The 26875-nt window shown below is 34.5% G+C and overlaps 1 long non-coding RNA gene across 1 annotated transcript; it reads right to left on the bottom strand.

Moving 5' to 3' along the window:
- Positions 1 to 408: 408 nt before the first annotated feature.
- LOC135843499 (uncharacterized) lies at positions 409 to 9979 on the bottom strand. The gene is made up of 2 exons (XR_010558326.1): positions 6928 to 9979; positions 409 to 6505 (listed from the first exon to the last, which is right to left on the bottom strand). It is a non-coding gene; the product is annotated as an uncharacterized LOC135843499 (long non-coding RNA).
- Between the last annotated feature and the right edge of the window lie 16896 nt (positions 9980 to 26875).

Genomic DNA, 26875 nt, shown 5'->3' on the forward strand with positions numbered 1-26875 from the left:
TTCGAGGGCTTGGATTATAATTACTGGATAATGTGTCAATATATGAGAAAGATGTTAGAGCAATTTCATACATTCTTTGAGGTTCCAAATGTATTGCAGGGAAAATTTGATAATCAATCAAAGGTTGGTTATGATTAATAATGAAACTACGTGATGTGTTCATAATTTTTTATTTTCAATAATATTTCACAGAAATGCTAAGTTTAGAATGAACAAGTATTTTTAGAATTATGCTATTTATACTAAAATTTATCTAAGATCAATAATTGATCATTTTAAAATAAAATTATAATTACAATTTACTTATTATAAAAGGGGTATACATTTACAAAGAACCAAAATATTATTAATTTTAAATTTAAAAGTGCACATCCCTCTGTATGAAAGTAGCAGGATCCATATAAATGGGCTATTCCTGGGAACTGTTTTCTCAGATCAGGAAAACATGGCATATCTAAAAATTCTGATTGCATTTCTTTGATGATGGGAAACTTCTCATGATTTGAGGTGTGGTTAAAGGGATTTTCAGCAAAGTGTTCGCTATTCAATAAATTTTGTAAATATTTACATTTTTCCACACCTTTTACATAGATCAATGTTGGATTATATTTGTTGATTTTCTTCATGACATCATTCATAACTGAGTCATATGGTTTCAATCCACAATTCCATGGAATATTTCCCAAGTTTCGTGTGCACCATTCATTTGCATTTCTTTGCTCATAATTCACACAGGAATGAATGTATGGAGGAAGCAAAATTTCATGTAGACTGAAACTTCCATCCAGACTAATAGCTGCAATCTCCTTCACAACTAAAGTGTGATTTAATCCATAGTAGTAGGAGAAATCGCAGAATACAATTTTTTTATCGTTTGGTAATTTTGCACACATTTTTAAATTAATTTCTTGATCAACTTATTACAGAAACGAGATGAAATATTCGTTACCACACCACACATTAGAATAAAAAGTCTTTATTATAGTTACTTGCTTATATACCTTTTCTGAGGCTATTATTTTAATTTCAGTGAAGATTAATTTGCACAATATGGTATCTAGATTGCGAAATAATGTAACCTTTGAGGGTTCAATGTGTGCTATATCTTCATATGTAATTGAGGATGGAGTTGATTTATTGAAATTTTTGAAGGTTTTCTTTTTCAAAAAAAATTTCACCATTTCAGAGAATACAAATTTGGCATATAGATGATACTTATTTAATACTTCATAATGTGAAGTCAGAATATCATAGTACTGAATCATTTCTAAAAATAGACTCTGAGTTAGTGTAAAAGGTTGACTGTCTTCTACATCTCCCTCAACAATAATACTCCTAGTCTCAAAGTTGAAATGTAGTTTATATCTGCCAATTTTCATGTCATTTTCAACTGTGTCAGCTATAGAACAAGAAGTGTTGAAAAATTTCATCATAAATTGACAGTTTTTTCTCATTAAAATGAACCATTCTTCTGTTGTAATCGTCCATACAAAAATTTCATTCTTCTTTGCTTGATGTATAATACGTAAAACTGGGGTAAAATTTGTGCTAAGCAATAGACCAGTTTCAAGAAAATAATTTTCTAAACTAGTAAACACTTGAGATTTTAAAATCATCGCTCATAAATTTAATTACACCAAGTATGATTACAAAAACACACATTAGCTTGGTATAATATCCAGAAGCATACTAAGAAAATAAAAAACAACATTTTCTGTACAATTTTTTATGTAACATTTCGCAACATGACAACAAATTACAATAAAATTGATACACAATCTTAAATTATCTAACATAGCTGAGTAATCAATTGACATTTTTTTAGGGGTTTTTTATTCATATCTATCAGAAATTTAATACACATATGGCCACAATTAACAGAATTAATTTTTTGGGTAGGTTCGTGATTATAAATTATTTTTCTATTTTTAAAATATTTAATCATTTCTAAAGGAGGGGATATGTTTCCAATGGGGTCATGCCAAATTATGGTGTTGTAATATTTATAATAACAACACCAGTGAGTTCCCTTGTTTTTATAAGCATCTAAATTCACTATTCCACATTCAATTTTTCTAGGCTGTTTAGGTAAACTATCTCTAGAAAATATTCCTCTAAAGTGATTGACATTGAATTTTTTTATTAAATACCACAACTGAGTTGAATCCAAAGGTTTGTTAGATGGTGGCAATCTTGAAGCCCATCTGCTTGTCATCGTAATGTATATAAACCAAAACCTCGTTTATATGGTCCAATGGTAAGACCTTGTCCAACACTAACTGGTGTAAATTTACTACTGATTCCGCTACCTTTTTGATTTGTAATGACTGAACGAATATTACGTATTGCATTCAACACAGAAGAAATTCCACCAGTTATCGTTCCTACGTGAGATAAAGCGGATAATATAGGTATGAGTGGTATAGCTCCGCCTGTCTTAGGTACTGGGATCACACGTTTAACACGAGAACGTGTCTGTTTCACCTTATATTTTTTAACGGTACCTAATGACTTGGCAACCAGACTTTCAAGACTATCTTTAGGATACCTTTTAATAACTTGGCGGGCCTTGTTTACAATTTGATTGAAGGTTAAACCTTTACCTTTAATTTTACGAGTACCACAATTGATTTGATTGATTCTTTTACGCTGGCAGGATTTTTTTTTCAACCCTGCTCCAATTTTTCTTTTAATCTTCATAAGATTTGTTGTCAAATAAGCTGCTGCTTTCTCAGAAAAATTTGAGTCTTTACTTTTAACTCTGTCCCAAGCTTTATACTCCAATTCCTTATCTGCTTTGTGTCTACTTTCCAGGTCTTGATGTTTTGAGTAGGCAATGTCATGTAATTTTGCTGCTTCGTCTAGAGGATTTATTCCAGAAATATTTTGATCCAACTTTTCTTCAAGTTTTGTACCTGGACCCAAATATCTGTAGCCTGGATAATGCAATTCAAATGGTAGCTTATTTATGATTGTATTTATCAAACCTTCACCAGTTTGATGTCTTTTATTTTGAGAAGAGTGATCTAACATATCTCTGAACAATTCATATATAAATGAACTAACTTGATGAAAAGTAACAGTATTTATACTTTTCTCACCCATTATAGGTGGAAAAATTTCAAAATGTTATCAAATAATGGTGATTTCAAAATAATTGAGCAAACTACAAAACTGCCTACCAACATAGCTGTTTTTGAAAATAAAATGACAAAAAAAATGTCAAAATCACAAAAAATCCATGGTCTATTGTTTCCTGATTCAATTAGAGGGTTGATCGTTGGAAAGTCAGGGTGTGGAAAAACTAATTTGATTGTAACTTTATTGTGCCATAAAAATGGGTTAAAATTTGATCATGTATATTTGATCAGTAAAACTTTATATCAAACTAAGTATGAGAAAATAAAAAATGTGTTCAAATTGATCCCAGAAATTGGTTTTCATTGTTACTCAAATTGTGAAGATTTACCAAGCCCAGAAAATTGTAAAAGTCATAGTATTGTAATTTTTGATGATATTTCTTCAACAAATGAAGCAAATGAAAAATTGAGACAATACTTTTCCATGGGTCGTCATAAATTCATATCATGTTTCTTATTATGTCAGAGTTATGCCAGAATAAGTAAGTCACTTATTAGAGACAATGCAAATTTTGTGGTTTTATTCAAACAGGATGCTTTAAATTTGAAACATGTTTATGATGATCATTTGAGTGCAGATAACATATCATTTGAAAAATTTCAAAACATATGTAAGCATGTGTGGAATAAAATTTATGGATTCATAATCATAGATACAGATGGGAAAAATGTATATAATGGCAAATTGAGATCATCATTTCATCACTTCATTATTTTGAATCAATGAATCAACACTGTTATTAATCAAATTTTTTCAATACATACACTATGATATCTACAGATAGCATGTCAAATATAAATAAAGAAATTAAGGAAAAAAGTGAAATTTTAGAAGTAGCTAAAGATATCAAAGAAAAATTTAATGCATTAAAATTAATTAAAGAACAAACAGCTCAGCATGTTCAAGAAAATTTACAACCAATAGTTGGACCTCTTACAAATATTGAATCAAATTTAAAAACAGTTCTAAAAAAAAGGGGGGGAAATAAACGTGTGACTCTTTCATTATCTAATCAATCATCAAATCAACAATCTCTCAAGTCCCAGTCCAAAATTGAAGAAATAATAAACGATTCATCACTTATTCAACCACCACCTTCACCACAGCCATCCATCACAATTGAGGGATTACCACCATTAGCAGATAGTGTCTATGGATTAAAATATAACCCTACAACTGAAGAATTTACAATAGGGAAAAAAAATGTTGTAGTTGTTGATGACTATCTAATAACTCATGATAATAAAACATACAATTTAACACCAGGCTTGAAATATCTTTTAACAAGTAAATCAATTGATCAAAATAAAAATCTGTACACTGGAGATGATTTGGAAAGCTATCGTGAAATAATATACAGTACAGATGCTGTAAAAAACAGCTCTGGAGCCTGGAAGAATGTTGGAAGTCGTTCTGATAAATTTCAATTTCTTAAAAGCCTTGTTGGACATTTGTATGTTTCTACCCCTGAAAGAACACCTAGAACAAGAAGTGTTTATAGCACCCCCTCAATAAATGAGGGTACAGTTTTTGATCAGGAACCTCAACATCACAGTCAACTTCAAATACCACTCAAAAATTTAGAGAGTCCATCTTCTATAAATAAAAAAGGCTCTGGTTTGAAAAGACATAAATCAAGCCATCCTTATAACACTAAAAAAACTTCAAGGACTACATCAATACAAAATCCGAATCGTCAGAATATAAATAGAAAAAAATTGAAGAAAAATAAAATCAAACATAACCTTAACATCATTCCTCAGCCTCATTACAGATACAAGGTATCAAATAATAAGAAATTTAATGTAATTTATTTTAATGATCCAAACGAACTTGTTTCTCGTTTGAAAATATTACATGCTGAAAAGCAAGCTGGAAATACATCTAGTGAAATAACAAACGAAATTAATGCCATATTAGAAGAACTCCAGGAAGAGTACATATACTAAAAATTATTGTCATGGGTTTAAGCATTAAAAATGAATTGATCAATCAATTGTACAGTCCAGCAAGAAAAAATTATACTCGTAGACATGTAGAAATTAGATCTTTGTATGATTTGTATGCTGCAGATTTGATAGATATGCAAAAATATGCTAATATAAATAATAAGTACATGTATATTTTAGTTGTCATAAATTGTTTTTCTAAAATGGTATATACTGAACCATTGAAAAGCAAGAAAATGACAGATGTAACATCTGCTTTAGAAAAAATATTCATCAGAGCAAACCCCCCAAAAAATTTACAAACTGATGATGGGAAAGAATTTTTCAACAGAGAATGTGAAAAAATTTACAAAAAATACAACATTAATCATTACAGTACATATTCTGTAATAAAAGCTTCAATTGTAGAAAGAGTGATAAGAACCTTAAAAACTGCTCTTTATAAAGAAATGGCTAAACAGGGTTCTTTTAGATACCTGAAAGTATTACCTGAAGTTGTTAATTTGTACAACAAAACTATTCATCACACTACCAAATACAGACCTATAGATGTCAATTTTAGCAATGAAATTGACGTTTTGAAAAATATTTTGAAAAACACAGCCCCAAAACGAAAATATCTATCAGAAAAGTTTAAAAAAAATGACCTAGTTCGGATATCTTTCTCTCGTGGGAAATTTGACAAGGCCTACCATCAAAACTATTCAAATGAAGTTTTTAGAATAAAAAAAATTCAAAATGTATCATATCCTACTACTTACGTGTTGGAAGATTTGAGAAAACAACCTATACAAGGATCTTTTTACCGTGAAGAAATTATCAAAGCTAAACACCCTCAAGTTCATTTAATTGAGAAGATAATTCGAAGAAAAAATAACAAAATCAGAGTGAAATGGCTGGGTTTACCTATATCAGAAAACAGTTGGATTAATGTATCCGATTATGTTGACTAAGCTAAGAATGATAATGTATTTTTTTTTTTTTTTTTTAATGTAATCCATAATCATCAATAAACTATAAAATTGTTACAGAAATTTTTTTATGTATCAGGAACATGTCCAAATTGAACTTTTTTTAGGTAGGTATACTACACATATATCAGTCTGTGTTATTTTCAAATTGAAAAAAAAAAGCACAAAGTTGTTTTTAAAAAAATTTATTTTCATTAGGTATAGTGCATAATTACAAATTCACCATGAATAAAATAGTAACAGTAAGAAAAAAATGAGTAGGTACCTACATATGAATAAAATGTACTTGTAATATTGAAAAATCAATGATGAAATAATTTTTTAAAAATCATATTGAATATGATGGTACCTCTGGATGTGGGGAGTAGACCAGTTTCATTGCAGACTCCACAGCTCGCTTAATAGAATCTTCAAATTGTTGAATTACAATTCTCCGTTCCTCCTCTAAAATCAATAATAAAAAGAAAAAAAAAACGAATCAGTGTGTAGTTGAAATTTAGCACGGAGAATTATGGGGTGGGACAGACAACCATGTGCGTTTCAGTTCCACCACTCACAATCCTGTTCAAATCTTATGTCGCGTTGCTTAGCAACTAGGACCAGTTTCCCTATACACATTGACATTTTAAATGGCTGATCCAATCCACCCACTACTACCTAGCAATGTAGTACAACATGCGTGAGAGTTGGCCAGTGATAGGTCTATAGTAACCAGTATGGTTGCCACAACGCAGCATACTGGGTATAGGTATGCATTGGTTCAAATGTTAGGTAGGAAATAATATGCTTACTAGTTTTATTCAAATTAAAATTATTAGAATAAAAATCATAATTTAGTTTAAAAAAAAAAACAACACACATCTTACCTATCATCTCTTTTCTCAGAGTTTCCAAACAACCTTCAACTGCAGACTCCATCTCAAATGGAATGAGTTCCTTCATTTTTAGGTCCTTAAATTTCTCTAGTATTTCCTGGAATTCTGTACGAGTAAATGGCTTCCTTAAAATCAACTTTTTTATATAAAGTTCACCATCAAAAATTCTTGTTAAAAAAGTGTTGAAAATTTCAGTTATATCTAGAGAAGACATGATGAAAAATGAAAATAATAAGATAGGTATCACGAAATTACTATACAAACACCACCAAACTAACAACAACACAGAAATTAATTTTACTATGCAGTTCATTCTCGTATTTATATTATAAATTGTAGTCGTTCTCCCTACTAAAATGAACGGATTTTTTTTTCTCATAAATTTTGTGTAAGGTACCTATTTATATTTCATGTCTGTTGATTCACTTTGTGTAATACTGTTCTTGCCTAATTTATAGCAAAACAAAATAATCAAGGTAGGTAACTATAACAACCTTCTAAACACTGTTAAGATATAGGTATGTAGAATGCACAAAAAATGCAAGATCCGAGAGTGCAACATAATAAAAAAATGTAAGTCTATTCTGAACCTGTTTTAAGACTTGGTTTTCTTTAGTTTGATGATCACCTATAATACCCACATCATAAAAATTGCATCATTGAAAGTATGTAGGTAAGGTTATGAAAGTTGAGTAAATAAACTTACGAAAATCTGTTTCATCGTAATTTTTACTGGATTTAATGAAATAATTTTCTGGGGAAAATTTGAGGTCATGTAAAGTTGACTGAAGATTTCTAGTATATAAAGCCTTGCAAATACACAGTACCTACCTATACCAGTATCTGTATTTTAGACAGTTCAGTGTGTTTAATTTGAAGTGAATTTATATAAATTTCGAACATTTCAATTGTGATCAGGTATTTTTGAAAAAAGTTGTGTAATATTTTTTTCATACCATGGCTAATGTATTAAAATTTGTAAAGATGTCAGAAAACGCATTTGTTCCAACAAAAGCAACTTTAAAATCAGCTGGTTATGATTTGAAGAGGTATGTAATTTTTTTTCTTCTACTATATTTATTTCTTCTTTTTTTTTTCAATTCTTTATTTAAACCTACACACTTATTTTTTCAAGTCTTGCTGATTTTTTCCAATATACCTATTTTTAAAATTTTTTATTCATATCCCTTTCTTCTTTTTTAAAGTACCTACTGATTTATTTTTTCAATGTTTTTTTTTTAATTTAGTGCATATGATTATATTGTTCCTGCAAAAGGAAGGGAATTAATTAAAACAGATTTACAACTTCAAATGCCTAACAACTGCTATGGTAGAATAGCTCCAAGATCTAGTTTGGCACTAAATCACTTTATTGATATTGGAGGTAGGTACCTATCTAACTAAAGTATCTTTTAAATTATTGTAATGAATTTCTTGAACAAAGTTCTCTTACAATTCTGTAGGTGGCGTGATTGACGAAGATTACAGGGGAAATATTCAAATAATTATTCACAATCATAATAATGAAGATTTTAAAATCAAAAAGGGTGACAAGGTAGCTCAACTTATTATTGAGCTAATACTTCATCCTGAATTAGAAGAGAGTGATGTAAGTATCACTATAGATGAACCAAGTTTTTTATTTTATTATTTATTTATGGTATCTGCTTTTTCAGTGTTTTAATGTATCCTCCCTTAATATTTCTGAAAACTTTTGCTGACTCAAGCACTAATGATTTGTTTTAAACTTACAGAAATTAAATGATACAGAAAGACAAGAGCAAGGATTCGGATCTAGCGATAAAAAATTAGAGAAAAAAAATACTTTTCCATCAGTATGGGTGCCTCCTACTTCTGCTTTCGAGAGGGAGTTCATTGTTGATTTCTTGGGATTTAGAGATCAATTAAATAATTTTATAATCAAAGAATTTGCAATAGTATCCAGAGATGGAAAAGATGATCCAACGTGTTTCATAGTGAGTCCTCCATATTCAATCACCCAACTTCCAGAGGTAAGAAGAAAAGAAGTCGCATGGTTACAAAAAAATTACCATGGACTAAAGTGGGAAGATGGCAATATGCAACTACATCATGTCGTGAAACTTATAAAATTGTTTTTGTTTCATGCTACAAAAATTTACTTAAAAGGTAAAGAAAAATGTAAAGCTTTAGAAGAGCTTTTAAACCGAACAACAATTGATCTAAACAGCCTAAACTGCCCACCTACAAAGGAGTTACCCTTTTTAACACATTACCTGGATTGTAAAGTAGCTGTTCATCATCCAATTGGTAACCATTTATCATTTGCATGTGCCTACATCAATGTTCAGAAATATAGAACATGGATCAATAATGAGGAACATCCTGAAAACAGCAATCAAGAGTTGACAGATAAAAACACAGATGAACAGACTACAAGTCCTGAAAACAATCAACAGTTACCAGATGAAAACGCAGATAAAACAACATCAGGTACACATAAACGATTGAGAAAACCAATTTACTGTTGTGGAAAAGAATGCTTCCAATTGAATGAAACTGAGGTAGATGCTGTTGGGTGCTTCAAATGCGGAGCATATGGTCAATGTTACTGCAAATGTAAAACTTACACAGAGACAGAAAATGAACATAAGCTTGTGTTAAAAGAACTTCAAGATGACGATTTAGAAATGGAAAACCTGATAAAGCAAATGTATGAAAAATGAAATTTCCAACTCTATTTAATTTTTATTGAGCCATATTTTATAATACATTTCAATTTTTAAAAATATGTAATATATACTTACCTACTAACAAATGTACCTACTCAAATTTTTTGTTTCGTAATAAATAAATTCAAGTTCTATCCATGTTCAATTTTTTCATTCTTCTTAGTTAATAAAATTTAAAACACAGTACACACCTTGAAACTGTCGAGTATGCAATTTATTCAACATACACGTCTTGGTAATAGACTGTTCGTAGGCACTAAAAATATGTACAAAAACGAAAAAATATGTACAGAAATGTGGGATTAATTCAAAACCACCCCAGAAACCGTGTTTGTATACTACTGATTTTCATAAAATATCAAAATGGCCGTATAAGTTGAGTACGGCATTTTGTGAATGATGGAAAAAGGTGAAAATTTCCACTTACCAAGCACCTATGATTTGTGGAGACTTGGTCAGTGATTTTCATAAAATATCAAAATGGCCGTATAAGTTGAGTACGGCATTTTGTGAATGATGGAAAAAGGTGAATTTTCATAAAATATCAAAATGGCCGTATAAGTTGAGTACGGCATTTTGTGAATGATGGAAAAAGGTGAAAATTTCCACTTACCAAGCACCTATGATTTGTGGAGACTTGGTCAGTGATTTTCAAGAAATATCAAAATGGCCGTATAAGTTGAGTACGGCATTTTGTGAATGATGGAAAAAGGTGAAAATTTCCACTTACCAAGCACCTACAATTTGTGGAGACTTGGTCAGAGATTTTCAAGAAATATCAAAATGGCCTTATAAGTTGAGTACAGCATTTTGTGAATGATGGAAAAAGGTGAAAATTTCCACTTACCAAGCACCTATGATTTGTGGAGACTTGGTCAGTGATTTTCATAAAATATCAAAATGGCCGTATAAGTTGAGTACGGCATTTTGTGAATGATGGAAAAAGGTGAATTTTCATAAAATATCAAAATGGCCGTATAAGTTGAGTACGGCATTTTGTGAATGATGGAAAAAGGTGAAAATTTCCACTTACCAAGCACCTATGATTTGTGGAGACTTGGTCAGTGATTTTCAAGAAATATCAAAATGGCCGTATAAGTTGAGTACGGCATTTTGTGAATGATGGAAAAAGGTGAAAATTTCCACTTACCAAGCACCTATGATTTGTGGAGACTTGGTCGGTGATTTTCATAAAATATCAAAATGGCCGTATAAGTTGAGTACGGCATTTTGTGAATGATGGAAAAAGGTGAAAATTTCCACTTACCAAGCACCTATGATTTGTGGAGACTTGGTCAGTGATTTTCATAAAATATCAAAATGGCCGTATAAGTTGAGTACGGCATTTCGTGAATGATGGAAAAAGGTGAATTTTCAGAAAATATCAAAATGGCCATATAAGTTGAGTACGGCATTTTGTGAATGATGGAAAAAGGTGAAAATTTCCACTTACCAAGCACCTACAATTTGTGGAGACTTGGTCAGAGATTTTCAAGAAATATCAAAATGGCCTTATAAGTTGAGTACAGCATTTTGTGAATGATGGAAAAAAGTGAATTTTCATAAAATATCAAAATGGCCGTATAAGTTGAGTACGGCATTTTGTGAATGATGGAAAAAGGTGAAAATTTCCACTTACCAAGCACCTATGATTTGTGGAGACTTGGTCAGTGATTTTCATGAAATATCAAAATGGCCGTATAAGTTGAGTACGGCATTTTGTGAATGATGGAAAAAGGTGAAAATTTCCACTTACCAAGCACCTATGATTTGTGGAGACTTGGTCTGTGATTTTCATAAAATATCAAAATGGCAGTATAAGTTGAGTACGGCATTTTGTGAATGATGGAAAAAGGTGAAAATTTCCACTTACCAAGCACCCACTTACCAAGCACCTATGATTTGTGGAGACTTGGTCAGTGATTTTCAAGAAATATCGAAATGGCCGTATGAGTTGAGTACGGCATTTTGTGAATGATGGAAAAAGGTGAAAATTTCCACTTACCAAGCACCTATGATTTGTGGAGACTTGGTCAGTGATTTTCAAGAAATATCAAAATGGCCGTATAAGTTGAGTACGGCATTTTGTGAATGATGGAAAAAGGTGAAAATTTCCACTTACCAAGCACCTATGATTTGTGGAGACTTGGTCAGTGATTTTCATAAAATATCAAAATGGCCTTATAAGTTGAGTACAGCATTTTGTGAATGATGGAAAAAGGTGAATTTTCATAAAATATCAAAATGGCCGTATAAGTTGAGTACGGCATTTTGTGAATGATGGAAAAAGGTGAAAATTTCCACTTACCAAGCACCTATGATTTGTGGAGACTTGGTCAGTGATTTTCAAGAAATATCAAAATGGCTGTATGAGTTGAGTACGGCATTTTGTGAATGATGGAAAAAGGTGAAAATTTCCACTTACAAAACAACTATGATTTGTGGAGACTTGGTCAGTGATTTTAATAAAATATCAAAATGGCCGTATAAGTTGAGTATGGCATTTTGTGAATGATGGAAAAAGGTGAAAATTTCCACTTACCAAGCACCTATGATTTGTGGAGACTTGGTCAGTGATTTTCATAAAATATCAAAATGGCCGTATAAGTTGAGTACGGCATTTCGTGAATGATGGAAAAAGGTGAATTTTCAGAAAATATCAAAATGGCCATATAAGTTGAGTATGGCATTTTGTGAATGATGGAAAAAGGTGAAAATTTCCACTTACCAAGCACCTACAATTTGTGGAGACTTGGTCAGAGATTTTCAAGAAATATCAAAATGGCCTTATAAGTTGAGTACAGCATTTTGTGAATGATGGAAAAAGGTGAATTTTCATAAAATATCAAAATGGCCGTATAAGTTGAGTACGGCATTTTGTGAATGATGGAAAAAGGTGAAAATTTCCACTTACCAAGCACCTATGATTTGTGGAGACTTGGTCAGTGATTTTCATAAAATATCAAAATGGCCTTATAAGTTGAGTACAGCATTTTGTGAATGATGGAAAAAAGTGAATTTTCATAAAATATCAAAATGGCCGTATAAGTTGAGTACGGCATTTTGTGAATGATGGAAAAAGGTGAAAATTTCCACTTACCAAGCACCTATGATTTGTGGAGACTTGGTCAGTGATTTTCATGAAATATCAAAATGGCCGTATAAGTTGAGTACGGCATTTTGTGAATGATGGAAAAAGGTGAAAATTTCCACTTACCAAGCACCTATGATTTGTGGAGACTTGGTCTGTGATTTTCATAAAATATCAAAATGGCAGTATAAGTTGAGTACGGCATTTTGTGAATGATGGAAAAAGGTGAAAATTTCCACTTACCAAGCACCCACTTACCAAGCACCTATGATTTGTGGAGACTTGGTCAGTGATTTTCAAGAAATATCGAAATGGCCGTATGAGTTGAGTACGGCATTTTGTGAATGATGGAAAAAGGTGAAAATTTCCACTTACCAAGCACCTATGATTTGTGGAGACTTGGTCAGTGATTTTCAAGAAATATCAAAATGGCCGTATAAGTTGAGTACGGCATTTTGTGAATGATGGAAAAAGGTGAAAATTTCCACTTACCAAGCACCTATGATTTGTGGAGACTTGGTCAGTGATTTTCATAAAATATCAAAATGGCCTTATAAGTTGAGTACAGCATTTTGTGAATGATGGAAAAAGGTGAATTTTCATAAAATATCAAAATGGCCGTATAAGTTGAGTACGGCATTTTGTGAATGATGGAAAAAGGTGAAAATTTCCACTTACCAAGCACCTATGATTTGTGGAGACTTGGTCAGTGATTTTCAAGAAATATCAAAATGGCTGTATGAGTTGAGTACGGCATTTTGTGAATGATGGAAAAAGGTGAAAATTTCCACTTACAAAACAACTATGATTTGTGGAGACTTGGTCAGTGATTTTAATAAAATATCAAAATGGCCGTATAAGTTGAGTATGGCATTTTGTGAATGATGGAAAAAGGTGAAAATTTCCACTTACCAAGCACCTATGATTTGTGGAGACTTGGTCAGTGATTTTCATAAAATATCAAAATGGCCGTATAAGTTGAGTACGGCATTTCGTGAATGATGGAAAAAGGTGAATTTTCAGAAAATATCAAAATGGCCATATAAGTTGAGTATGGCATTTTGTGAATGATGGAAAAAGGTGAAAATTTCCACTTACCAAGCACCTACAATTTGTGGAGACTTGGTCAGAGATTTTCAAGAAATATCAAAATGGCCTTATAAGTTGAGTACAGCATTTTGTGAATGATGGAAAAAGGTGAATTTTCATAAAATATCAAAATGGCCGTATAAGTTGAGTACGGCATTTTGTGAATGATGGAAAAAGGTGAAAATTTCCACTTACCAAGCACCTATGATTTGTGGAGACTTGGTCAGTGATTTTCATAAAATATCAAAATGGCCGTATAAGTTGAGTACGGCATTTTGTGAATGATGGAAAAAGGTGAAAATTTCCACTTACCAAGCACCTATGATTTGTGGAGACTTGGTCTGTGATTTTCATAAAATATCAAAATGGCTGTATAAGTTGAGTACGGCATTTTGTGAATGATGGAAAAAGGTGAAAATTTCCACTTACCAAGCACCTATGATTTGTGGAGACTTGGTCAGTGATTTTCAAGAAATATCAAAATGGCCGTACAAGTTGAGTACGGCATTTTGTGAATGATGGAAAAAGGTGAAAATTTCCACTTACAAAACAACTATGATTTGTGGAGACTTGGTCAGTGATTTTCAAGAAATATCAAAATGGCAGTATAAGTTGAGTACGGCATTTTGTGAATGATGGAAAAAGGTGAAAATTTCCACTTACCAAGCTCCTATGATTTGTGGAGACTTGGTCAGTGATTTTCATAAAATATCAAAATGGGCGTATAAGTTGAGTACTGCATTTTGTGAATGATGGAAAAAGGTGAAAATTTCCACTTACCAAGCACCTATGATTTGTGGAGACTTGGTCAGTGATTTTCATAAAATATCAAAATGGCTGTATAAGTTGAGTACGGCATTTTGTGAATGATAGTAGTATTCGGGTCACTATAGCACAGTTCCGAGCAAAAGAGTCATTTTGCCCGTCCTTAACTCGAATCGTTCAAAATGGTCAAAGTGAATCACTTGGTGAACGACTTTGAAGTGAATCACTTCGCGAACGACTTTGCGAGTGTATGTGCTATAGTGACTCCTTTTTTTAACCTAACCTAACGTAGGTGAATTGAGCTCTGTGTTTTTAACCTATGGAACAGCCCGAGCCGAGCCTGATGTTTCCCGTGGTGGGAAGTTGGTGTGCTCGGACCTGTGAGCTAAAGCGCCCGTGTAGGTTAACCTAACGTAGGTGAACTGAGCTCTTAGTTCTTAACCTAACATCACTATGGAACAGCCCGAGCCGAGCCTGATGTTTCCCATGGTGGAAAGTTGGTGTGCTTGGGCCCCAGTCCCAAAGTGCCCGTGTTGGTGTTGTTCCCACAGCCGGCTGGTGGGAAATTTTGTGTTCGGGGTGAGGTTAACCTAACGTAGGTGAACTGAGCTCATAGTTTTTAACCTAACCTAACAATCCACAATTCTGCTAACCTAATGTGATGTTCCAGGGGTTGGCAAATACTGAGCTTCTATCCAACCTACACCACTATTTATACTATTCTCCCACCCCTCTCCTAGATGCGCGCGCAACTTCTTAAAACTAAACTACAACTAAATTAAAGCTAAAAGTAAAACTAAAACTAATGCTAAATTTTTTTGTGTTTTGTTTTTTTATTTTTTTTTGGATTTTTTAAAAAACTAAAAACTAATGCTTTTCAATATATTCTATCTAATTGTGCATTGTAATAAAATGTATTAGATTGGTGACTTAACCATCCAATTTTATATTTTCTTTTAGATGCATATTCTCCATATAGATTATAATCATACACTCCAGTGTCTCTACATTCTATGTGTAGAGTTTTTAAATCTATACTATTCCACCAATTAATTCTTTTTTTCTCAATTGTTGGATCACCTTGAGGTAAGGTAAGTAATCCAAACTCCTTAGTGTATATGTAAATTTGTGGACGACGCTTTAGCTTTATAAACTCTTCAATTATAACTTCATGATCTTCAAATTTCAAGTCAAATACACTAGGAATATTCTTCATGGTCAATATATTAGCAATATCCATCTCGTAGCAGTATCAGAACAATAATGACTTCCTGACTCAACCACTGTACTATTTATACCTTTTTGCTCTGTCGATGGATGCTCGCACAACTTCTTAAAAACTAAACTACAACTAAACTAAAACTAAAACTAATGCTAAATTTTTTTGGGGGGGTTTTAAAATTTTTAAGAGAAAAATAAAAATTTGTTACTTACCTGCTGGTTCAAAATTCAAAACGATACGTCGGCCTTGTAGACTGGTGTATACGAGTTTCAAATTTTCCATTTCATTCCACTTTTGTAGATCTTTATCCCTTGCGAATAACACTTGGTATCGTTTGGGCAAGTGGAGATAATGCTCTTCTGTTTCAACCACAACAGAACTACCAAGCTTTGTCTTGCATTGGAAGAACTGTATCACGGTAAAAACTGTCCCTGCTGGGAAATCTTTGAAGCTAGCAAAAGCTTTCGTATTATTTATAGCATTGAAATTCGCTAATAAATTGTTACTGGTAGTTTTCATAATAAAAGCATCCATTTTCAATAATGATTTTCTCACTAAATCGGTGTAGTATTTATACCTTTTTGATCCGTCGACGTCGACAATGAAGAATCTCTCAAGTGGTACCTGTATTTATAACCGAATCGAATTTCTTTTTATATTTACACGTGTCATGCTCAACATCGATAACTAGGAAACCGTAAGCTTCACTCCAGCAGTTATTACACATTCTGCGAAATTTTTCAAAAGTCACATCAGTAATGTACTCGGTGAAAATCTGGCGTAAATTAACCAAATCTTGTCGGAATAAAATAATGTAATTGAAGTTTTCGCGTATACCAGTTTTCTTGGGAATTTTTGTGTACGCTTGACTAAGGTAGAAACAAGAGATATTACGATGTCTACCTCTCAAGAAAAAATTAGCAACTTTATCCTGCTTTTCAGTCAACACGTCATCGAAAATCACAACCGAATCCATTTCCAAATCTTCAGGTTCAGGTAATGTTTCGATTTGCAGTTCCTGAATACGGATCATTTGCTTTTTACTTTTCCTACCTTGATTATGGGTACTTATTAGTTCTTTCAATGTACCATACTTTTCTTGGTAACTAGTCTTCGAGCATAAGTACAAATTCTTGAACGGTCTCATATGAACAAGTATTGTTAAAAGTAAATTCGATTTTCCAGCTCCACTAGGTCCAAACATGCCACAACGTATCACGTCAGGAAACATTTCTACACGACGTCGTTTTTTCTTTACACTGTTATCAAAATTTATCACTGCAATACTATTTTTCAGTTTTCGTCTATTCATTTCTTACAGTTAAATCCATCATCAATTTCCTACTGGACTAGTATTTATAGATTTTTAAACAGTATCCATAAGGAACCGTATCGTAATCTGCACATATTAGTCGTTTGTCAAATCCAAAGCGTAATCTCTTAGGTTGTTCCTTGTTCACTAATTCCTTCGTATTCTTGTCACGAAGAATATTAATGTCTTTGGTTTCAACCTCCATGATTTCGCCATCGATTAACTGTTCCATCGACTTACCACTGATGAGCTGTGCGTTCTTGTAGCTTAATGTGAAGCCTTTCGCTTTAACGCACTGTTTACCTTTGCTCGTCGTGTAGTAGTAAGTCTTAGGTCCAGTGGTCACAAATTTGGTAATATAAGCTCCTTTGAGCTCGTCAGTCCATTCGCCCAATAAATCGCCAGTTGCAACGGTATTTCTACCATCATCAACGTAGATTATCGAGTCGGTGTCACAATACAGTACTGCCTCGTTGAGTTGGTGTAAGAGGCTATAAAGTCGTAATCGGGCATTCGCTGTTGTAAAGGCAGCTATGAACACGTTGGTATTGAAGTTATCCTCAACGTACACATCCTTGTATTTATAGTTTACCTGGACCATCTCTTCAGAAACGTAATTTACATTAACGTTCATGAATCGATCATCCAGTAGAATACTATAAAACTCGCAAGGATCTGTAATGAATTTGGTCACTCCTTGGTTGTTGCGTTGACCGAACTTTCCCCAGAGAGAGTTCAAACAAAGTTTGGCTACTGCTCTTTTACCTAGATTGAAAGCTACTTGGTCAGCATCCAACTCAATACCTTGCGTGTTCTTAATTGCCTCGGCGTAAGCTTCGTCAGTTGGATAACTGTGTTCGCTAGCTTCCAGTTTGAGTTTCAGAAAATCTTTTATGTAACCCTTCCATAAGGTGTTACTCTTTTCGAAATGCCAAACTTCGTAAACTTCCAAAACTTTGTATCCAACCTCAACAGCTTTTTCCACTTCATTGGTTGTCCACGTCCCGGTAAATTCTCGTTCCTCATCTGTATGAGTGCACAGACGTTGATTGTCTTTCGCACACTTTAAACACAGAGGGAACAATAACTTTTCATTTTTCGCCATCTTTACTCTCACCGGAAGTGTAGGTATGTACAAATCCTTAGGAGCTAAGACCTTGCATTTAATGAAACCGTACCAACCCGGATTGTAACTAGGTGGATTGAAGATTTTCTCAGGATGGCCTACAGGATAATCATCATAATACATTACTGTCGGATACAAAGAACAGACATCAACATATTTGATTTTCTCTCCGTTACCATCGGCTGTTTTCTTCAGTTTAAACGCCTCAGTACGTCCACCAAAGAAAGCTTCTCTCGGGTTCAACAGATCAATAATGCGGTCTTCGAGTCTAGATCGGTTTTGTCGGTATTCACGTGTTTTCAGCCATTCACATTCCCACATCTCAACAACAGTGTATCCAGCTTGTTCTAGATTTTCAGTTCTAGCCATGGTCTTCTGGTACAGGTCCGCCATGCATTCGTTTTTCACCGTGTTCATGGTGTCATCGTGGAAGCAATTGGGACAACCGTGCCAGAAGCATCCGTGGAACTGGTACACTGTGTTGGTCGTGGAATCATAGCCGTCAACCTTACCTCCACAAATTCTGACTTCCCCTCCATTGGTAGCGTGTGCAATGTCACCATTATTCAGAGATTCCAACCACGCAATCGATACCTTCGAGTACTGATCTTTTAACTGTTTAGTTACAACAGAAATGGTATCTTCTTGCAGGTATTTACTCCGGTAAATGGCCATACACACGCCGGCAATGGTGATGTAACAGAACGGGTCAATGTTCGCAATTTTCAGGAATTCGTCCCTCAACTTCAGGCAGCCTCGTCGTAAGATATCCACATCAGAGTTGCAATATTCGAGAAGCTCCTTCTTCATATCGAAGATGTAGTCTTCTGCGCATTTTTGCTGGTACCATTCAATGAATTTCTCACGAGGTCCGTCTTTGCCGCCTTTCATGTTGTTGGGACAATAATCCATCATTGGAGGCATTTTACCAACGTAATTTTCATTCGCTTTTGTATTGAACAAGTGAGGAAAGTAACCCTTCTTCAACTCGTCCAATCCAAAAGTTTCAGGGAAGGCTGCCAATGCGGATGGTACGAAATTGTGACTGTCAATAATGCGTAAATTCAGTGATTTCTTAATTCTCATTTCCATTATCTTACCGCCGGAATAAATTGTGTCTGGTTGAATGGTATTTTTCACACAATACTGCATAATGAAGTGGCTGTCATAACCACGGGCGTTATGTGCAATTGCGGTATAGTCCTTGTGTCGTTTGTGTATAAGCCAAGCACAAAACTCATCATTTGTATCAAACTGGTGTACTTTTCCATTAAAATCATGGACTACTATCAAGTTAGCCTCATGTACACCAATTTCTTGGCGAGCTTCGTAATCAAAAAATAGATACTTTTCAGTATAACTACATTTTTTATTACTTCTGCTTGACGACGGATCACAATTACCACAACCACGCTTGCATTTACCACCCTTGGCTGCCTGCTTCTTCATGTAGCACTTGTGTGTTTCCATTTTCACAACTTTCTGGCAGTTTTGACATTTGGAATAACCACAACGGTGAGCTCCTGTCTCAGCACGTTTAACCAGTACACCACAACTGACACACTTATACCATATTTTACATACGGTCTCTTGATGTTTCTTTAAGCAGTCTTTGTTTTTACAATATCTGCTACATTTAAAGCATTTTGTGTATTCGATGGTGTCAGCTGCATGCTTTGGTTCATTACACAATAGACAGAGAGCCACACCCTTACAATTGTGTTCACCTTTTGTTTGATAACCTTTCAGACAACGATCGCAATAGTAAACACTTCCGAGGAATGCTGTCATGCTATTTATCGTATCGAAATGTTCACCTTGTTTGTAGAGGAAAATTTCAACATCCTTTTTATCACCACGATACACCACTGAGTTGGCCATGTCAGCGTTGATTATAGTGATCTGGATGTCAAGCAAATTCTCCACCTTTTTAAAATCTTCCAAGGTGAATCCATCCGCATTATACGAATCTAACTTACCGCACAACTCTTCTGCTAAGTCTTTCTGTATAGGGCGACCCATACGTACTTGCCTAACATCAGAGAAGTTCAGCACATGATCGAAAATCTCATTTTTATGGTAGGTAAGTCCTACTATTATCGCTCGAGGTCCGCATAGGTTATCGTTATTCCAAATCACATTTATACACCTCTTGGTGTGCAGGTCGTCTTTCAGGTTAAGAATGGGTTTCCTGCGAGCACCTCGCGGTAATGCTACCGTGCTCACCTGGAAAACACACTTCATAAGATCAACAGTTTCATCGGAAGTTGCTATTTGTAGAAGCTTCTCCTTCAACGATTCAACGTGATCTCTTGTTTCATAGCCGGTAGGAAAGTATCGAGCAGTGGTGAAGTCGGGATTTGTCACTCCTAAATCAATCAAATCACCTTCCCTAAAGTTCGATCGCTTCTTGGCGTACTCAAACATTTCTTCCAGGGATTTGGTGATTATGTCAACTATGGGTAACTTATCCACATTCTTCTTCAACGTGATGGAATAGTTTCGCTGTTGCCAGTTGAACTTCTCCACAACACGTACGTTACTCTCAACAATATTTATGTATTTCAACTCAGTGGTGGAACCACCGCCAACATAAACATTTTCGTTGGGATTATCGTCATCGTCATCGTCGCTACTGGAACTACCATCATCATCTGAGCTTCCATCGCTGGAGCTATCAGAGCTAGCGTTCCCAGAGCTATCGTCATCATCGGAACTGTCGGAATCATCGTCTGAATCATCATCCTCAGAGCTGTCTGAGCTATCTTCAGATTCATCGTCCGAATCATCCGAGCCATCATCATTGGGATCGTTTGAGCTTTCATCTGCATTCTTGTTAGGTTCATTGGAGCTAGCATCCTCACGTTCAGCAGGAACAGCTACCTTGTCTCTAATCGGGTTGTCAAGTTCGGGTGTGTCAAATATCGAGAATACACGTTTTGGCACGATTTCCGGAGTGTCGAAAATTGAGCGTATACGTATCGGTGGAGTATCGAAGATAGAGCGTACATTACTACGACTGGGTACAGGAGTATTTAGTACAGGCTCAACTTCAACTCTATTGTCTTCAATCGGGTTGTCAACTTCGGTATTTACCTCGTTAGGAGGATTTGTGTCCATATCGGGAGTGTTCGAGTAAACACTTGAGTAACCGCTGGTATTGATGTCATAATCCAGATCATCGTTACCACCTTCATTGCAATGTGAGAGTTCAGCTGTTGGAGCGGCGCCTGCTACACAACTACCGTCATCATCATCATCATTGCTCTGAACCATGGTATCCAACGGTTTCGGTCGAGTCGGTTTCCGCATCACCATACTATGGGCAGGATCTATCTCAATAGTCGCTGTTATTCCAAGAGTAGGGAATTGGATGTCATATTTCTGCGGATTGGACGGTGGATGAAACTTGTCAAAAACTGGAACTGGTCTGTCGTATATCGCTTTTTTCTTAAGAGCTAAATCTGTGGGGTTAGTTTTTACAGGGGGCTCGATATACTTTTTCAGCACATTAATTAAATCTTGTTTGTTTAGTCGACCATAACGTTTCAGATTTAATTCACGCGCAAAAGCATGTAATTCTTTCACCGTACATTTTTGCAAATTCACAGTGGCCAAATTCACACGCTTTTCATTCAAACCAATTCCAGGCACTTCGACCTGAGCAACAGCTACTGGTTTCTCCTTGTCCAACCCTTTCGGTGTCTGTGTCGGTTCATCCAGACCTATATCGTCCACAAGTTGCTGCAAAACATCTTGTTGACAATCAGATACTTCAGACAGATTCAGATCATCGATACCCTCAAGCAGTTTTTGTTGCAAAGCGTACTGTTTAGAATCTTCTGAGTCATCAGACAACCAGAGATCATCTAGCAGTAACGCAATGTTAACTGGTTTTCATACTGGCTCGGGTTCGGGTTCAGGTACAAGTTCTTCAATTCTTTGGCACTCTTCAGGATCCTGGACTGCTGATATCTGGTTCATAAATTCTTCATCTTCTTCTTCTTGCTTTGGTCTGTCTTCAATTGGTTCCAAGCTGGGTTCTGCAATGATTTCTTCAACGGTGGGATCTGAAACAGAAGGAGTATTTATAGATTTTGGTTTTGTCAACTTACGTGGTCCGTTGATTTCGTTGGTAAAGATGAAGCTGTCTTCTTCGTTGTTGTTGTCCTCGATTTGGTGCACCGGAGGTTCATCTGAAACAAAAGAAACAAAATTCGCTTCTGCTGGCGCTTTGGCGAGATTAGTAATATCAAAATCATCTTCGTCATCAGTGAAACTATAATCTACAAGCTTAATAATATTGGAGGCTTTTTTATTTTTTATACTTTTTTTGGTCCCTACCTTAATACTATTAGACGGTTTTTTAATTTTTATACTTTTTTTGGTCCCTACGTTATTGCTACTTAAAACTACATTATCTAAACTATTCATATAACTAGCAAGTCCTGGTTGTTTCCAACCATTTCTTGTTTTCTTATTAAATAAAGTAAAGCTAAATGGGAAAATATCCCCTAATTTTATTGGTTTTATACTTTTTTTGGGCCCTACATCTAAACTAAACTTATTCTCTAAAGCTAAAATTAACTGCTGCTTATTCATCTTATAATAAAACCTGATACCTTTCTGCTTAGCCATAGCTTTCAGTTCTGGTACCTTGTATTGCTGATACGAAATACTTGGCACTGGAACTGGAGCTGCAGCAGCTTCGGGAACAGGTGGAGTATCTAACTTACCAAATAAACTATCGCTAAATGGGAAAATATTCCCGATTACATGAGAGATTAGTAAACTATATCCCCGCGCGTACCGCTCAGCGGCATATCCCCGCGCGTACCGCTCGGCGGCATATCCCCGCGCGTACCGCTCGGCGGCATATCCCCGCGCGTACCGCTCGGCGGCATATCCCCGCGCGTACCGCTCGGCGGCATATCCCCGCGCGTACCGCTCGGCGGCATATCCCCGCGCGTACCGCTCGGCGGCATATCCCCGCCCATCCCGTATCAAATTATCTGCTGAAAATGGTCAAAAATTTGAAAAAAACCAGTGTTGCAAGAGTGGTGGTTTTAGCACTACTCTCACTCCTTACTCACTCCAAAGGAAATGTCAACACTCTTACTCCATTAGGAAGAAATAACTCTTGCTTCTCAGTTTTTACTATTTATTAGTGCAAAGCTTTTCAAACACCAAGTGTTCATCATCAGGCTTAAATCACTAAGCCTGATGATGAACACTTGGTGTTTGAAAAGCTTTGCACTAATAAATAGTAAAAACTGAGAAGCAAGAGTTATTTCTTCCTAATCTAACAAACTTCTCGCTAAAAGGTTCTTTTTACCTTTGACTCTTACTCCACTCCTACTCCACTCCATACTCCCATTGTTTTTCATTATTTTTCAGGAATTTTGACTCTACAGATATTGAGTGATTGATTATATCCATAAATTAAAGGTGTAAGATGGTAAAAGTATATCAATAATTGATAAAATAGTATCATTGATGATAATAATGAGAAAAACAGTAAAATAAACAACTAAAAAAAATGAAAATACTGAAAATACGTGAGTAACAGCAACATTTTGATGTAATTTAGTCACAAAATTAGGGGAAAAAAGAGGAGTAAGGAGTTTTGATTTGACAACACTCCAACTCCACTCCTACTCCTTTCAAAAATTCTCACTCCTTGCACTCCTTACTCCTACTCTTACTCCACTCTTGCAACACTGAAAAAAACCAACAAAAAACACTGAAAAACAGAAAAGAACGATAATGCACACGTTTTTAGCCAAAAGTTGCAGAAGTGATGTGAACTTAACAAATCCCCCTCAAAAAGCACTCAATTACACCCTCTATTTGAAAAAGAATCATTTTGCACATTCAGAATCCGTTGTTTGTCATAAAAGTACTAATGGAGTTGTGGTATGGCTAAATAAATTGAATAACGCGATAATAACGTTACGATAACGTTTCCGTTTCGTTATTTTTGCATTTTTGAAAAGCTGAGGTCATGCTGATTCCAAAAATATCCCCACTTGCTACTTTTCGAGCTTTTGTTGAGGTACCTCAAAAAGCACTGAATTACACCCTCTGTTTGAAAAAGAATCATTTTGCCCATTTTTTCACTAAAAACAAGCAATTTTTATATTACCCCAAACTTTAAAGAGCTGTAATTCCGAAACTAAGCGTCCTAGGAAATTTTCATAGAAACAAAATTGTAGAGAATTTAATTCTCTTTCAGATTACTTCCATCAGATTTTTGCTAGGACGTATGGTTCGTCTGGTAAATGCGAAAAACTAGAACACCAAGCTATTTTTAAGCAATTTTTTTCTCCATTTCTGAACTTTAAAGAGGTGTAATTCCGAAACTAAGCGTCCTAGGAAATTTTCATATAAACGAAATTGTAGAGAATTCAATTCTCTTTCAGATCGTTCTAATCAGATTTTCGCTAGGATGTACGGTTTGTCCAGTAAATGCGAAAAACTAAAAGAATAAAATAATTTCCATGCAATTTTTCCTTCATTATGTGAAATCTATGTATTGTGCAAGTGTATTGAATTTGTCGATGGGGATATTGAAAAAAACTATAAATACTAGTACTGTTTGTGTAGATCAACCATATATTACAATGGCTTCTTACACAGAAAAATATGAAGAATTTATTGAGCGATCTGATTATTATGATTATAGACCTCCAATGTCTGAGAATATTAATTTACCAGGCGGTGAGTTTCCTATAACCATTTATAATGAAGATATTATTACATTACCATGCGACAGTAAGCTTGTGTTCACAGGCCAAATCAGTATTACTGAGGTCTCTGCAGACAAAGTTACACCATTAACCAGCATTGATACCAGTAAACTTGATTTTGATTTGAATGGAATTATGCATCGTTTTGAATTTATTGAGTATAAAATCAGTGAAAAAAAGGTTGATGATGTGAGAAAACCTGGAATTGCTGGGACTATGAAAGGACTAGTGTCTTTTAAGCCAAATAAAGCACGTAGTCTTTCTGGTTGGAATATCTACCCAGATGCTAAAAGTTTGATCAATTCAAAAGGTTATTTCCAGATTATAAAACCTTTGAGCGAAGTTATGGGTGTTTTTGAAGATTTTCGTCAATGTTTAGTTCGTGTTCCTCAAACCCTGATTTTCCATAATACTACATCTGGCGACAATAATTGTTTTTACTCAGAGAACAGTACATTTGTTGTTACGTTGAAGTTGACGGATATTATCTGGCGTATGAGACATGTTAAATTTCGAATCGATAAAGAAACCAAACTTCGTAAAGAGGTAATGACTAACACCAATTACACTATATTCTTTAGGCATTGGTTATACCAAAGCACTACTTTACCCAGTGGTACCACGGAATACACCTGGGATGTACCTGTTTCACACTCAAAAGTGAAGTATGCTTTGGTTGGCTTGCAAGAAGATGTAGCTACAAAATTAACTAGTCGAATTAGTGAATTTAAAGTTCTAAATGCTGAGAATATTCAGCTAGAAATAAATAATTACTGGTTGTATCCAAAGGATCGATTGAATCTGAAATCTGAAGAAAACAAATGTGGGAATGTTTATGAAATGTTCAAAGCATTTTCTACATCCTACTATAATTCTGACGAAGAAGATCCAATTTGTGATTACAGTGATTTTATGACAAAATATGCCATTTTTGTTATTGATTGCTCGCATCAACCAGAAGTTATTAAGGATTCATTAATTAACACAAAAATTCATTTCAACTTTAGACAAGGTTTCCCAAACAAAGGTATTGTTCACCTCTTGATGATCATGGATCACAGAGTAGTGTACAATCCACTGAGCAATCGTGTAATTGCTTAGAAAACTATAAATAGGGCTACCTTGCATACAAAAGTAATTTTTAAAAATGGCTTTTCAAATTTCGTTAACAGAGAATTCTTCTGTATTCAATTTTGATTACACTGATGGTATCCGCTTGAACGGACCTTACGAGGTTTGTCTAAAAAGCTTTGTAACCTACAACAACATTCCAAACATATCGCAGATGAATAACAATATTACTTTTGTTAATTTGGATATGTATTTGGATAATAATATTGTTGAACAAAATGATTTGAATAATAATAATACTATTGATGAGAGTAATTTTACAGCACCACATCGGTTTGTGGTAACAAAAAAGAAAAATGAAGTGTATGCATATACCATTCCAACTGGTACTTATGAGATTCACGATATTATAAAATTTGTTGAAGGTTTGGATAAAATAAAAAACATAGGAACTTTTTTACGTCTGAATAAAAATACATTTAGAATGGAAATTAAAAGTCCTTTGCATATTGATTTTAGACCACCAAACTCTATTGGTAGAACTTTAGGATTTACTCCTAGATTATTGCCTCCAGATGAATTACATCAATCTGACTTGCCTGTACAAATTTTTACTGTGAACATGATAAAAGTTGAATGTAATTTGATTAAATGCAACGTGGATAACCTGAAACGAAATGATAATACTCTGTATGAGTTTCCTCTTAAGGTTGAGAGTGGTGAGAAAATCATCGAAAGGCCTATTACATTGTGTTATTATCCGATTACACGGTTAGACAGCATTTATCAGTTGCATTTGAGAG

This window comes from Planococcus citri, chromosome 4, assembly GCF_950023065.1.
Source record: "Planococcus citri chromosome 4, ihPlaCitr1.1, whole genome shotgun sequence".
NCBI classification, from domain to species: domain Eukaryota; kingdom Metazoa; phylum Arthropoda; class Insecta; order Hemiptera; family Pseudococcidae; genus Planococcus; species Planococcus citri.